This window comes from Ananas comosus, linkage group 1 (assembly GCF_001540865.1).
Source record: "Ananas comosus cultivar F153 linkage group 1, ASM154086v1, whole genome shotgun sequence".
Classification (NCBI taxonomy): Eukaryota; Viridiplantae; Streptophyta; class Magnoliopsida; order Poales; family Bromeliaceae; genus Ananas; species Ananas comosus.
This window is the reverse complement of record NC_033621.1, coordinates 6,960,475-6,969,822: the sequence shown is the minus strand read 5'-3', so window position 1 is coordinate 6,969,822 and position 9,348 is coordinate 6,960,475. Positions and strand designations below refer to the sequence as shown.

Sequence of the window (9,348 nt, the reverse complement as noted above, 5' to 3'; positions counted from 1 at the left end):
CTTTCTGTGGAATCTTTCGGCCTGATCTTTAATTGATATACCGCGATTGAGCATCATTTTCGAATACCCTTGCGACCCTTGCAACTGATTGATAGATCGTCGAATCCTTGGCAACGGAGTACTTGTTCTTTATCGTTACTTTGTATCAACTCTGCTGATAATCTACGCAGGTCGAAGTGTGCCATCCTTTTTCTGCCAAATGCCCGAGAGCTACCCGACATGGTGAAGCACTCGGGCCTCACGAAGCCTTATCGAGCAAGTTTGTAATTGACCTTTTAGCTTCCTTTAGACTCACGGTGACCATTTCATACGGAGCCTTCGAAACTGGTTTCGAGCCGGGATATCAACGTTCGAATGACAACTCAATTCCCGATCGGGTGCAGATCCCGGTAACTCCCGACGGAAACAACATCGGGTACTCGGCGCGCTACTCGCATAATCTCCCAACTCTGGGTACTGCTTTCGAGCATCCACCATGGTGCAAATAGGCTTACACCCTCATTTTGTCATCATTTTCTTCGCCTTACAGCATATGTCGCCGCGAAGCGCTATTTTGCTATGCTGTGTAGACTAACTTTCTTGATTTGGCTCACGAAAAGTGATCAACCTTGCTCTCACAATCTATCACGCATAGTATTGGAGAGCAGTTGGTCCAGTAAATCAATACACCCTAAATTGATCTAGCCACTAACAGTCAATCAGGCTATATCCAATTCGACCTATTTGCACTGACACGCAAGAACTCGGTTGGATGGACACTGACACTGAATGCTCACTTGAGAGCGTTCACCCACAGTAATCCTCATTGTATACCATCCTATGCATGTGTTTTAGACAAATGGAAGTGCTAATGAATGAATGAGATGCGCTTGTATAAACCAGTGCTCTTAAGTCTAGTGCCTCTAATCACAATTATACATGCCCGACAGTCCGCGGGATGCATGAAGTTGTTGCTCCTCCACCTGAGCGGCAAAGACTCGGCGCTTTAGGCGCTCTCGAACCCTCCTGGCTGACGCGATGATGACGCCGCGCCTGCGACATCGCTAGTGGCAAGCCCGCAAGCTTTCCGGGGTAGACGCGTTGCTGAAGCCTAGCCCAGTCGGCGCAGACGACAGTGCACGACGAGGACTCCGGGATGACAGTCCTTGTTGCCACACTTGAAAACACTTGCCATCGCGCTGACGGCAAGTCGTTTCACTTGTGCTCTCGTCACATATAACACATCGAGGCGGTCTCAGTTCCTCGACTGCCTGTCGGGTACGGGCGGTTCTTAGCATCGTTGGTCGGCCCCGCCACCAGCCGCCGTCAATTCTGGCCTTGTCTTGGACTCGGACATAGCTTCTCGTTGCTTTGCAACGTACATGCGCGCTACCGTGCCTCCGCGCCACAAAGCTCGATCAACAGACCTCGCATAAGTGTCGCACAACTTCAGATCGTGCCACTTTTCATAAAATGGGCGTTGAGGTCCTCGACAAATGAACCAATCCGCCCGGAAGTCCGATCATCGATCGCGAACAACATCAGGGAACACAGTCATAATGTGGAGAGAATTCTTGCTCGTACTCCTACCACCGATCGATAGCTGGCTCACTTGCGGAATTTGTCTTGTAGGTTGTCCGCATCACCGTGTACGGGAAGTAAGTTCGCGACACCGCATCTCTTGAACTCTCCAAAGCATAAGCGGAAGATCGGTAGGTCGATGACGCTAACTCGCTGCCACCAATACCATCGCCGCTTTTCCTAGGCAATGGCGTGGCGATGGTACACCTTGTCCTTCTCCGAGGTATTAAGTCGGTCCTCGAATAGGGTCTCCATCGAGTCGTCCAGCGATTCCACAATCAGCCTGGGCTCCACCAAACCGCCTCGAAAGGCTAGGTGTCGAACTTCTTGAACTGTATAAGCAGCGGCCAATTCGCGCTCTCGCTCTCGCTTCATCGACTGCCGACACTTATCGGGATTTCGAGTTCTCCGACCCGGCCAGCGGTACTTACGTGACTGGGACATGCCGCCGCTGACTGCGCTCGCTCCCTGTACCACGCTCGCACTAACACGCAGGACGCGGCGCGACAATAAATGCCGTCGTCCGCCCTGGGCCGCCGCGTTGCTGGCGCTCCAAAGTCTCCTGGAGACGCTGAATCTGTTCCCACTTGCGGTTGAAACAGACTCGCTTGTTGCCGCACTGTACGCAATAAGCGCCAGGCAATTTGCTCCCAAAGCCTCTCGTCGCACTTGCTCCGGATTGCCGGGCACGCAGTCGTTCCTCAGGCATCGAACTTGTCTGGCGATCGACGTACGACGGTGACCATGCTTCCTGAAAGAAGCAACTCAATTAGTTCATTGGGACCAACTTACTTTGGACCATACCCAATTAGGGAAAGCAACATGGCCCATTCATCCTTGCCTCAAGCGTCATGTCGTCGGCAGCAGAACACAACCTAGATAGTGAGGATAACGGGAAATTGAACTTAGCCTCTAATCACGAATTCAGAGACGTTCAATTAACCCAATACATGCTTTTTCCGTCTAACTTGATCACACGTACTCACGTTTCTAGATCCTTAAGGCCTTCCAATCCTATAGGTCTATAGGTCCATTCGATATTCTTTGCACTATTTGCGCTCTGTGATACCAAAACCTATCTGTCACGCGCCGAGACGATACCAATTTTGGACCCGACCCAGAGACACGTCAACGCAGACGGCCGAAGGACAGAGTTCCCTATCCGCCAAGGCTCATAATGCACCTTTTCATCAATATGCAGAAAAGCACTAGCGGAACATACACAACGGCCTATACACAGAGGGTAGCAGTAGCCATAAGTGAAGAAAAAGGAACTAAACATTCTACAGCGTAATGATGATTCATTTTAGATCATAATACATTGACTCATCTCTTTATTTTAGAGATTCTTTGCATTTCATTACATAATTCCATCATTTTTTCTTAATCACATTTACCTCAAAATGAGCAGCCTTTACATTTCTTTTCTTTACATCACTAATCATCAAGTACAAAAAAGATGATAGAAAAGGGTGTCTACTAAACAAAATGATTAACCCAAACTCTGGTGGCCTCTGACTAGAAGGCGCGGAATAACCTTTACTGCCGGTCGGCTCGCCGCGCTCGCTCGGTCCGGCTCGTGTGGAAAATAGTGGGGTGAGAACTACAACAAGTTCCCAAGTGGGTTCGGCCTCAACATCACACGACTTTCCCCTTAGAACTAACTCAGCATAATAGATAAGAATAAGACTGAATAGTTAACCATCGTATAACATGAGTAATATGCCCTGAACAATAAGCAAGAGTCGATGCTCAACATTATAGATGCAGGTATGATGTTCTCTTAGTTCTTTTCACTTTTACTCTTTGTTCTCTCCTATTCTTTGTTCTTTGCTCTTTATCATATAGGTAAGCCGAGGGCGTTTACCACATTAACTTGCCTCACGTTTTAAGTCCACTCATCGGCACGGTACTCACTAGTGGACGTCCTTCGGTGTCTTACTACCACCCGGGATTGCGATAACTCCGGAGCATCGTCATCGCCCGAGGGCGGGGAGCGACCGCCCTCGGCACGGAACTCAACAGAAGTATGATCATCCTTATCTCAAAGGATGATAGTTCAATCTTGGACTTTCACTAGCTTAGTGTTTCTTTTACATCATTTATTTTTGCAGACTCATGCATATACATTCTTTCATTTATTATCTTGTAAACTCTAGCAATATTGTTCTTTGATTCTCTTTTACTTTAACCTTTTTACACTTGTGCACCTGCTTGCATTCTTTACATCACTTTAGTTCTTTACATCACACTAACTCTAGGTCATTTCACATTAGCTTTATCAAAGGTGCCACGTCGATTACCTATTCAGTTGTGCCACTCTGTTCTTTTCTCACTTGGCCGGGTACTTCACATCTTCTCTAGAATAAATCTAGGTTTTTGACTATTATTAGGTTCTTCAACATCTCATTATGCAAGTTGTGCTCCAATCATGAATCTCAAGTTTCATCATTACTTTACGCCTAAATGCAGCCAAATAGTATAGAACATATGCTCAAGAATGACACGATTAGGCATAGCAGAGAATTTCAATGAGTTTGAAAAGACCACCACCTTGTAGGTCTGCTTTAGGTGGCTCATGATTTTCTTAGGAATTTTAGATGCCTCGTTTCTTTTACTGCCGGCAAAGACGGACCTTATTAGGCCTTTGCCCATACTTTTCATCACTTTTCGATGCTATTCGAGCGCACCAACGCACGTCGGAATACCCCAATTAGGTTTTTAGAGGGCAATTGGCACTTAAAACTTCATGGCAAAGCCCCAATATTGGGTGCCCTATGCATCCATGAATAATATAAAACTAGGGTTTGATCTCATTGGGGAGAGCAAAGTAGCTTCATTAATACTCTAAATAGGACCATTAGATCATTCTTTAGCTTCCAAACCTAGTTTGGATTTCACATTAGAGTGGTTAAGCTCCCTTTGAGCTCAACTACTGGATTTGATCTCTAAAAGAAGCCAAAAGAAAGTTTTCAAATCTTTCAAATATCCCATTAAAACACTCATTATTCTTAGTGTTTATTCATAAAATCATTCGTTAGAGGTTTTTCTACAATTATAGATCAAAGCTTACCTTGTAAGCTTTCCTTTCTTGCCCAAGGAGGAAGAAGATGAGGCTCCTTTGCTCCAAAAGCTTCTTTTCACCTTCTTCTCCTTCTTGTATCCTTTCTTTCCTTCTTTTCTTCTGCCTTCTTTGTCTTCCCTAGAGAGAAAGAGAGGAGAGGATGTGAGAGGGAGTGGAATAGGATGAAGCGCTCTCTCTCAGCACACAAATAACCCTTGGGTTGCAAAAATGCTAATAAAACCCTCAACTTCCTCTATATTCAACTGCCGTGGAGCTGAGGCAAGTTTTTCGGCTCGGCGACCGGTCTCCCCGACTATGGGACGTCTGCCGAGAGCCTCTCTACCAGGCGCGGCCAGAGCTTGGCCTGTGCGCCGTGCATCCGTCTCTCCATAGGGGGACCGGTCTCTGGGGGACCGGTCTCTCAGACAGAGACCGGTTCCCGAGAGCTGTCCTTCCACGACTTAGCCGATTTTTCGGCTGTCTCATTCTGCACGCGTTCGGGGACCGGTCTCTCCCACCAGGGACCGGTCCCCGAGAGCTCAAATACTGCAGTTTTGCAGAATTTGATTCTCTAGCTCTCGAAAACCTCCCGTAACTCACTTTTGATCATTTTAACACCTTCGGACTTTCCGAAGTGCACCATTCTCGCACTTTGGTCAATTTGACTAAAGTTCGATATTTATTTTCCGAATTTTCGGTATATTACATATTCAATACATGATGATTATGCATGCATGTCCTTTTCACTTTCCTTTGGCCTTTACCCAATCAACCCGGGGTGCTCCTGGTTTACCCCGACTCACAGTCCACATATCCCGTCTAATGGGGGAGGCACAAGGCACAACCGCCCGAAGGATCTTCGCCGGGCACTTTCACCCATGGTGCTTTTTCTCTCCGGAGTACACCGCTTGTGGAGGAGCGACCTCCCACAAGCCAGAACCAATACATGTGAGTATGATCCCATCCTCGATTTGAGGAGGTATGGCCAACCCGTCTCAATGCCACAATGCCGATGAAAGGTCTTTACCTAATCATATATGTCACTTTACTAAGCCACAATGGTCCTGATGCCATAATACACATGATGCCACTTGGGTTAAACCTTGTTTAACTATACTCATTTCAATGCCAATCAAGTCACTATAGTCGATGTCACCGTTATTTACTATGGTCATAGTCTTCTCTCACATACACATGCATATAGGGTTATTCGTTTTCTTGTTCATATGTGCTTATATCCTTCACAATAATCTTAAGCAGATAATTGATGTAATCAACATATACCATTCCTTACCCTACATGCAAGAATGCAATAATACCAACATGCTCAAAATATCGACATAGATATAGAAAGAGATTCGGTGTTTTCGGATAGCACCCCCCACCTTTATGTGACACTAGGATGCCTTGGTTCTATTTTCACGATTTTTAGACACTTTCGCCGCGAGCTGCGGCAATCTGTACCAACTCGGCTTCTTTTTCCAATATCTTCGCGCACGCTCGTCGTATCGCCGAACCGAGCGCACCGTTGCGTTCGTTGACCTACCAAATAGGTTAAAAAGAGATCAATCCCAAGATTGAACCTCAAAATTCAAAAACCCTAAAGTTAGGTCCTTGTACAACATTATCTTCCCCAACTAGGTCCCTAACATGGATAATCATGGGGAAAATACCATAGAAGCTCCTAGATGCAACAACTAAAAGCAAAAACCCAAAACCTTACTGAAAACCACAAGAACTCACCTTTGGAGTCCAAAGCTTTCCTTCAAAACCTTGCTCTGGCTTGTTCTACACCTTGGAGAGCTTCTTCTCTAAGCTTTTCTCCTCCAAAAACCCTCTTGGTCCAAGCCCTAAAGAGAGAGGGAGAGAGAAAGGAGAGGTTTTTAGAGAGAGAGAGGGAAAGGTTTGTGTGAGAGTGAGAGCAAATGAGCTCTCACCCAAACCCTAGCTCAAATAACCCTTCACATGTCATTTTTGCACATAAGCCCTCACTTTTCACTTTTGCAAACAGCCCTTACTGGGCAATTTCGAGCTCGGGGACCGGTCTCTCCCTTCAGGGACCGGTTCCCGAGAGCTATCCTGCAATCTGCGCAGAAGGGGACCGGTCTCCCCCCAATGCAACCGGTCTCTCGGGACCGGTCTCCCGCCGAAGGGCCGGTTCCCGAGAGCTCGATTTTCAGGACTTAGCCGATTTTTCACCTCGTTCGGATGATCAACGTTTGGGAATCGGTCTCTCACCCAAGGGATCGGTCCTCGAGAGTAAAATTTCTGGGACTTCTCCAGAATTGCAGTTTCACTATCTCGGGTCCCTTTATACTTTACATATAGGCTCCAATGCACTTCTAGCCTATAGTAACTCATTTATTTCTGCGTTCCGCACATTTCGACGGAACTCGGCACGACTTACGGGGAATCGCTATGTTACATTCCCCACCCCTTAAAAATTGTTTCGGCCACGAAACTTAAACACGTACCTTAATCCACTTGCTCAAACAAGTGAGGATACACCTCGCGCATTTTCTCCTCGAGCTCCCACGTGGATTCACGCCTTGAGTGATTACTCCATTGTACTTTTACATACGGAATAGTCCGATTCCGTAGCTTCCGCTCCTCTCGAGCAAGAATGCTCATTGGAAACTCTTCATAAGTGACATCTTCGTGTAACTCCACAGGTTCATACTCTAATACATGCGAGGAGTTCCGAAAATACTTGCGAAGATTCGAAACGTGGAATACATTGTGCACTCCCGCAAGCTTCGGCAGTAATGCTAACTTGTACGCCACAGGCCCGATTCGCTCTAGAATTTCATAGGGCCCAATATATCGGGGACTAAGCTTCCCCCGGAGACCAAATCGCTTCACTCCTTTCATAGGCGACACTTTGAGAAACACTCGGTCGCCAACCGCAAATTCCAAATCCTTCCGGCGCTTATTCGCATAGCTTCGTTGCCGGGATTGTGCAGTCATCAGCTTCTCACGAGTAATGCGGATCTTTTCTTCCGCTTCTCGCACCACATCTGGACCAAGGGCGACTCTTTCACCCACTTCGCTCTAATGGATAGGAGAACGGCACTTCTGCCCATACAATGCCTCAAATGATGCCATCGCTATTGTAATACACTGAACTTTTGCAAATTGCGGAGTTCAAGTGTGTGGCATGAGTTGTGGAACTATCCTACATGTTCTAAAAGGCTTGGACAAGTTTTTGGACAAGTTAGAGAGTGATCGGATTGCCGGAGACAAGAAAGTGCATTGCTTCTGCGCATTGGGCAGATTTTTGCATTGTGTACCGGTACAGGCATTATGCTGTACCGGTACAGCAAGCAGCAGAGTCAGCTGCTGCGGGGCAGCAGGGCCCTTTTGGTCTTTTTACCTCTTGTTCTTATCTCCACCGATCCAGCACGACCCCAGGAGCTCTATAGAAGTTGCTGGAGCTCAGAGAAAGGTTCCTCCATCTTCTTCTTCTTCTCTCTCTCTAGGGTTTTCTCTCACTAAGTTGAAGTCGCCATTTTGCGCCGATTTCGCGCCGCACTCGTCGCTCACTGGTTGGGTGGACTAGGGGCCAGCTTTTAAAAGGTAAAGGGATGTGTTTTGATAGTATTTCCCATGTCTAATGCTGAGAGCTGCTGATAGAGAGCTTTAGAGAAGTATTTAGCTCAATTTTTTCTCTAGTTTGTGGTTTATCGTCGGATTTTGACGCGTTCTTGTTCCGTTGATTCCAGCAGAGTTTGTTAGGGTTTTCTGCAGCTAGACAGGAGATATCTAGTTGTGATTTACCCACTTTGATCCAGGGAAAAGTTGCTTTGAGGCTTGATATAGGTAATTAGTCAACTAATGAGGCTATTTCGGATCTATATGCGATTTGTTGGAACAACTTGACGCAGGATTGTATGATCTCTTCGCAGCAGGTCTTTGGAGCCTCTTTAAGCGGAACGTGTACTCTTAGAAGCTGGTTTGGAGGGTATTCTAATTAAGGGTAATAAGAAATTTCAGTTTTAAAACTGATTTTGCAAGATTTCGATGATATTAATTTATAATTGAGCGTTTGGATGCCATTTCGATGTTGTCTACAGCGAGAGTGCGACCGAGCTTTGGATCACCTTTAGTGAACCTGTGAGAGCTCTTGGAGACTCATCTTGAGGTATTAAACTAGCCCGAAACAGGGATTCAAGCTACTATTTTGTACTAAGTGCGAATTGTGCCTAGATCGGACATTTCGATTGTAATAGTGATGCCACTTTCGTGCCTTATTTTTCAGCAGAGTTGAGACCTTGTGGAGCTGATTTTGGGAGTTCCTTTGGACTGATTGGAGCTTTGTAATAGGTGGGTTTGACCTAACCAGAGCAAGTGAAGCTCCCCTATGTTCTATATGTCACTATAGAATGGGTTTTGTAGTGCGCTTTTTGCGACTATGTGATTGATATGAATTTGGATATCTTTGCCATCATGTTTGATATGTTTGACATTGTACCTCTATAAAGTAGAGATGAAGTAGAGAGACTGCATGCACAAAAGTATTTATGATCATGTCTAATACTGTAGAATGACTTATGAACAAGTGTAGGATACACTTATAAAGTAGAAAACAATGATATTCTCTTGACTCTAAAGTAGAGAACTATAACATGCTTTGACTATGTTGACAGTGCCATAATAGTGGAAAGATTATAATGCCATGTGATTTAGCATTACTCTTACATGTTTACAATCTAGTGGATACTAGT

The 9,348-nt window shown here is 45.8% G+C and overlaps 1 protein-coding gene and 1 long non-coding RNA gene across 3 annotated transcripts in view; both read left to right on the top strand.

The window, feature by feature from the left end:
- LOC109709168 overlaps positions 1-9,348 on the top strand; it is a 77,973-nt gene that overhangs the window by 34,972 nt on the left and 33,653 nt on the right. The window lies entirely within an intron of this gene.
- LOC109709174 overlaps positions 8,351-9,348 on the top strand; it is a 3,573-nt gene continuing 2,575 nt past the window's right edge. The window contains exons 1-4 of one of the 2 annotated variants that reach the window (XR_002215909.1): positions 8,351-8,443; positions 8,533-8,600; positions 8,698-8,765; positions 8,883-8,947. This is a non-coding gene — a long non-coding RNA (uncharacterized LOC109709174). Of the gene's footprint in view, positions 8,444-8,529; positions 8,601-8,697; positions 8,766-8,882; positions 8,948-9,348 lie in introns of both variants that reach the window. The other variant, XR_002215911.1, reaches the window with a different exon arrangement.